The sequence below is a fragment of the Notolepis coatsorum genome (genome assembly GCF_963971535.1).
Source record: "Notolepis coatsorum genome assembly, chromosome: 13".
Classification (NCBI taxonomy): domain Eukaryota; kingdom Metazoa; phylum Chordata; class Actinopteri; order Aulopiformes; family Paralepididae; genus Notolepis; species Notolepis coatsorum.
In genome coordinates, this window is record NC_140177.1 from 2,006,399 (window position 1) to 2,013,390 (window position 6,992).

A 6,992-nucleotide genomic window follows, 5' to 3' on the forward strand; every position below is an offset into this window, starting at 1 on the left:
ACTGTCGTCGTTTAACTTGTCGGGGGTTTCGTAAACAATTCGACGAAGCAAGGCTTTAATACAAGAGGGAGGGGGAAACCGAGTCGTTTGTTTGTCTCATTCTGTAACGCCCCCCCCCCCCCCCCCAGGCAGACCGGAGCTGAGAGCTTGGAGGCTTGTGCTCTTATCGCTGTGTTTCCGAAACTGAATGGGTCTGAATCACTCGCAGTCATGCAGTATTTGATGTTGGCAGAGCGCGCTCATGACTCAACACTTAAGTGTGTCTGTGTATAAAAAAACTGAAAACGGCCCTGACCTTGGGATCCGCAGCGACTGTTTCAAATCCTCCGTCGGTACCATGTAATGTTTTGCCATTAAGAGCCGGGGAACCATGGAGACCAGGTCACAGTGTTCCCTGCTAGCGGTGTGCGCCGCGTTCTGTGGACCGAGCCGCTTTTAATTCACCGCGCATTGTGACCGACGACGGAGGCGGCTTTTCAATGACGTTTGGCTTCTTCTATACAGGCTCCACTAGTTAGTCTGCTGCAGCTCTGATTGGATAGAGCTTCTATAACTAGTTAGTCTGCTGCAGCTCTGATTGGATAGAGCTTCTGTAACTAGTTAGTCTGCTGCAGCTCTGATTGGATAGAGCTTCTGTAACTAGTTAGTCTGCAGCAGCTCTGATTGGATAGAGCTTCTATAACTAGTTCGTCTTTGCAGCAGCTCTGATTGGATAGAGCTTCTATAACTAGTTCGTCTTTGCAGCAGCTCTGATTGGATAACGCCGTTCTGAAGGAAGGTTGGCGGAGGCGATGTTACAAAACGTTGGTACATCCACAAAGCGCCGCGCGTCGAAGATCTGGGTCACATTATTTGGTTAATTAAATCCCCCCAATTACATGACTTTGAAACGTTTGCTCTGGAATGCCTGGATCGTTTTTGCTCTGGTCTGCCTGGAATGCCAGACGGGCAGAGGGATGGACTCTTTTCCTTTTTCTGAGACAATCAAATCGGTTCCACTGTGCCAGTTCTGTTTAATCAATTGCAGAAAAAGCAATCTGAATGGTGATGTGTAAAGATCCCATTTCTGGTTTGGTTCATACATGTAGAGTGAGTCACACACGCGCATGTTGTCATGTGACGTGTGAAAGTAAACTGACACGGGTGCACAAAGTTCATATTGCACTGTGAGAATGGACCCGTCTCGAATCCTGCCCTCTTTTCTCGATCTCCCAATCGCGAGCGTCGCTTCCCCCGAGGGAAGGAGGATCGCGAGGAGGGGGCGGGGTTTGAGATGAGGTCAATTATGTATTGTGATACAACCGCGAGGCTATTAGTCCATAGGTTACACACGGAGAAGATGTATTCATTGTACAAAACATGTAAATATGTATATTTGAAATATGTGTGGAGATGTTGAATAAAGATCCCATTTTTTTCATATTCACATGGGTTTCTTTCCATTTGTCTTCCTCTCGCATGCATGCATACAGTACAAGCACTCACTCACACAAGCACTCTCACACACACTCGCACACATTTACATTTAGTCATCTAGCTGACTCTTTTATCCAAAGCGACTTACAAGTTCTGTACGACAAGTCATCAGGAAGGATACAACTCTATCAGCTGAGTAACAATGTTCACACTCACACACTCACTCTCACACACACTCACGCTCACACTCACACACTCACACTCACCTGCACGTGGCAGAAAGCTGCTCCATGCCTTGAAGGTATTCCTGGAGAATTCTTTCCACACAGTTCTTCATCATGGGGGGGGGGGGGGGGTAGATTTTCACGTCCTATCCGGCACTTTCGATTCCATCTTTGAAAGGAGAAAATGCCACAGTGAAATCTATTCTCACTCTCTTTCTCCTTCACTCTCTCTCACTCTCTCTTTCTCTCTCCTTCACTCTCTCTATCTATCTTTCTCCTTCACTCTTTCTCTCTCCCTCACTCTTCCTCTCCCTCACTCTATCTCTCAGTATCTATCTCTCTTTCACTATCTCACTCATTCACTCTCTTTCTCTCCTTCACTCTCACTATCTCACTCTCTTTCTCCCTCCTTCACTCTATCTCACTCTATTTCTCTATCTCTCACTATCTCCTTCACTCTATCTCACTCCTCTCTCTCCCTCACTATCTCTCCTTCACTCTATCTCACTCTCTTTCCTCTCCCCCTCCTTCACTCAAACTTTCTCTCTCATTCACTTTATCTCCTTCACTCTATCTCTCTCCCTCACTCTATATCTCTCACTATCTCTCTCTCGCTCACTCTCTTTCTCTTGCTCTCCCCCCTCTTTCTCTCACTCTGTCTCTCTTCTCTCTCTTGTATCTCTCTCTCCATCTGTCTTCTCTCTCTCCATCTCTTCTCTCTCTTTCTTTCTGCCTCAGAGTTTACTTTCCGCTGACCTTTTGCGTAATGTAACATTTAACTCAAACACAAAATGTCAATAGTGTGTCATTTTTTTTTCCTGGAATCCAGAAGGAGTGGGGGGACGGGGGTCTGCCAGCTATAGAGGCAATGTTCAAGTTCCTTGGTCTCCACTGAAATATGCCACATTAAAGTCTCACGTCAAGGATGTTGAACATCAACACCATTATGAGCTACTTAAACACAAAACTATATATACTGTACTTCTCTTTCCAAGACAATGGAACTCATTTATCAATATTTCCATATGTCTGGAAGGTTGAAAGCTGACCGTGCCACAATTTACTTTTAAGATACCAAATATTCACACCCAACAGTTTCCAAGGACTCGTCTAATATAAGCAAGACTTGTCTAATGTGTTCTGTGTGTTTTGATAAATGAGTTCCATTGTGTCTAACGTTCACTTGTTTGACCTTTAAAAGCTAATAGGTGTATATCGCTGCTCTGTGTGTGTTATGACTAACGCAGGCCTGCCTGGTTGGAGCTTACGTAAGAGAGAGAGAGAGTGTGTGTGCGAGCGAGCGTTTGTGTGAAAGTGAGTGAGTGTGTGTATATGTGTGTGTGCGTCTGTGCTTGCATATGCTGGTGTGTATGTCCATGTGTGTGTGCTTGCATGTGTGTGTGTACTTGCGTGTGTGCGTGCTTGCGTGTGCTTGTGTGCTTGTGTGTATGTGTGTGTGTGTGTCTACAGGGTTTAGGTGTCAAACAGGAGCTGAAGCTAGGAGGCTGCCAGGCCGGCAATTGCCTAACGTGTGTGTGTGTGTGTGTGTGTGTGTGTGTGTGTGACTACAGGGTTGAGGTGTCACAACAGGCCAGCAACATGTCACAGCAGCATCCTCGAGGTGAGAAGCAGGAGCCTGACACTGGAAGTAGACTAGTGGTAGGAAGTCTGATAAGTACAGGCGTGTAAAGTACTTGAGTAATTGTACTTTGTAGGGATGCCCCGATCGATCGGCCACCGATCGTTATCGGCCGATACTCAGTATAAATATGCAATCTGTGAATTCCGATAATTAGTCATATTCGCCGATAGCGGAAACCGATCAAGCGAAGCTCTCACTCGCTGTCTGTCTCAGACACACACGACCTGCAAACTGCCGCTGCTCCTCCTCCCTAGCCCCGCCCGCCCCCGTGTAGAGTTTGTAAACAAAGAGGTGCGGCTCCTCTGCTCGAGTCTGTAGTGCACTGCATTCGACCTGCGCTAACGTTAGCTACCTAGCTATCGTTACTGTTTAAACAAAATTACCCAGTCAACTATTCACGTTTAGTAGGCATTGTCTAACGGTATTTAGCCGGCTAGCTACCGATAGCTCCTGATATCAACAAATGATCCAGAAAGTCTAGTAGTTCATGTTCATACCTCAGTTAGCTTGCGTCAGCTGACGTTCGTTTACTGTTCAAAACGAAATGTCCCATTGAACTAAAGTTCTGTCTTAACGTCATCTAGCCGGCTAGCAGTAGCTACAGATAGCTCTTGATATCAATGTCTTATAACATTGATTTAATGCGTATTCGAGCTGAGGGCTTGCTGAATGTGAAACGACCAAAGCACTTAACGTTACCAATGGGGTCCCGCTGCAGCGCCGGAGAATCCTTTTGAGCTGGGCTACTAGAGTACACACAGACAGTGGAGCTGTTTGCAGATAGTGAGCATTTTGACTTGTTGCGTGGTGGCGATGTCTCGCAGTCGCAGATAATACAAGTACAAGTCTAATTATATAATATATATATTTTATAAAAAAAAAAAACGTTTTATATAAAATCATTTTTAATTTCTTTTTAATCAAAAACAATCGGTATCGGATCGGTATCGGCCGATATGGATCACGACGATCGGTGATCGGTATCGGTGGCAAAAAACGTGATCGGGGCATCCCTAGTACTTTGTTACTGTTTTTGGGGGATTTGTACTTTACTCGAGTATTATTAGGTGTGTATGTCTTGTACTTTTACTCAATTACATTTCAGAGAAAAAAAAACATACTTTTTTACTCCTTAGGGCCTACATTTAAAACGCAGATCTACAAAGTACAAATCTCGCAGGTCCAACCATTTTAATTAGTATATTTGTTTCTCTGGCCGAACAAACGTTAACGTTATTAATCCTGCGGCCGTGCTTTATTTAAAAACAGCCAATCAAATCCCCAACAATGGAAAATGAACCCGCCCATACCCATGCTGATTGGTCCTCCTTGTTGTGCAAGACTAGAAAGCGGGGATCTTCGATTTAAACACCTGCTATCAGAAGAATAGACGGTCAGAAAAAAAGTTTTTACTTTTACCTTTTTAGTACTTAATTTAAGTACATTTAAAAGTAGAAACGTTTTGACTTTTACTCGAGTGTGTTTTTTAGCCAGATACGCTGACTTTTACTTACGATTTTGAGACGGTATACCCATACGTTCACTGAAGTATAATTTCTGGGTACTTTTTACACCCCTTATCTTCCCTCATGTCTGCTGCATGAGGCGTGAACAGTGGGGTCTGCCTACGACACCTGCTCTCTAACCCTGCTGCTGCTTCTAAAGGCCCGTCAGGTATGCATGTGTTCCATTCCCAGAGCCCTCTGGCACCCAGCAGGTGGGTCTGTCTGCTGCTGATGCAATGGAAACTGCCTGCTCTGTTTAAATGTGTCTTTGGACTGATTTACCTCAACATCCCAGACCCCTAAAAGAATCTAATGCGTCACGCTTAACTTGGCTTAAAGAAAATGTGAAATATGGACGGCATTTTCTTTCAACTGTCATCACAAATCACAGAGCGGCAAAACCATAAAGTCATCAAGACTTTAAAAGTTGGATCTCTGCTGCGACCCTGTGGCCGTATGGTGAACTGCAGTTTTGTGTGTTTCTATGTTGAAAGGATTAGATTACATTCGATTAGATTCAAATGTATTGTCGTCATAGAGCACAAGTACAGTACAACAAAAAGAAGTTTGACATCCAACCAGAGTGCAAATGTAATATACAATGTACAGGTGATTAAACTGTATATAAATGAGTAATAGTGCTAATCAGATGTATGTACAGAGTTGTAATATTAATATGTACAGTGATCAGGGGTGTAAAAAGTACCCAGAAATTATATTTAAGTGAAAGTATGGGTACCGTCTATAAATCGTACGCAAGTAAAAGTCAGTATCTGGCTAAAAACACACTTGAGTAAAAGTAAAAAAAAGTTTCAACTTTTAAATGTACTTAAGTTCTCAAAAGTAAAAGTAAAAACTTTTTTTATTCCGGGGCAATGAAATGGTAAGTTTCGTCCTCTTCATCACTCGTACTATCGTTTGTGGCCGTCTTCTGTAGCTCGTCACTCTGACAGTCTATTCTTCTGATAGCAGGTGTTTAATCAAAGATCCCCGCTTTTTAGACTTGCACAAGGACCAATCAGCATGGGTATGGGCTGGTTAATTTTCCATTGAGTGCGGCCGCAGTATTAATAAGTTAATAACGTTAACGTTAGTTCAGCCAGAGAAACAAATATAATAATTAAAATCGTTGGACCTGCTAGATTTGTACTTTGTAGGTCTGCGTTTTAAATGTGAGTAAAAAGTATGTTTTTTTTTCTCTGAAATGTAATTGAGTAAAAGTACAGAGACAAAAGTACAAACTAATAATACTCTAGTAAAATACAAATCCCCAAAAACAGTACTTAAGTATTGTAACAAAGTACAATTACTCAAGTACTTTACACCCCTGCAGCAGTGATACAGGTATACAGACACTATGGTAGTAAGTCACACTGGCCAGCAGCATAACTAGTAAGAGTAGGTGAGGGATATGTACAGATATAGATATAGTATCTACAGATAATAACAAGGGTTATATGCAGGTATGTACAGATGGTATGCAGTGTTGAGGAGTAATTAACTACATGTAGTTCAATTACTAGTTTGACTACATTTTACAGTAGTTGGGTAGATTCACTACATTCATAGCTTTGGATCATGTAGTTTAATAACTACATATATGCACCTAGACAGCTGCTCCCTTTCCCACCTCCTTAACCCTTTCACTGCCACACGACAGAAGGTTAACGAAAGGTTATGCCTATAACCTAGTTATATGAGTACTGGCTGAGCGTCTCGCTCTTCGCCATACTGAGATATACCTCATCTCCAGTACCTACTGTACTTCATTGACGAAAACAATGCACCCATGCACTTGACCAGGCCCCGCCCCAGTGTCCCCTATAAGACACCGGACATGGTCATACTCGCCCTTCCTCTGGAAAAAGTTTTCCATCATAGAAAAACCCAACCAAGGGACCTCAGGGCGCGCTAAGAGCGAGACGCTCAGCCAGTACTCATATAACTAGGTTATAGTCATAACCTTTCGTTATATAAGCGTACTGGCCAATCGCGTCTTGCTCTTCGCCATACTGAGATATGGGGCAGAGCAGAGGCGTGGCCCGACAAATGTACCCCCTGAGGACCCGCAAGTCCTACCACCAAGGGGGAGGGGAGTCCCGTCCACCCGCCCTTCCTAGTGAAGAGGGGGCGGCAGTCAACTCCACCAAAGTGCGAAAAAGAGGGAACTAGAGACCCCTAAAAACGCACAGCACAGGCGGGACC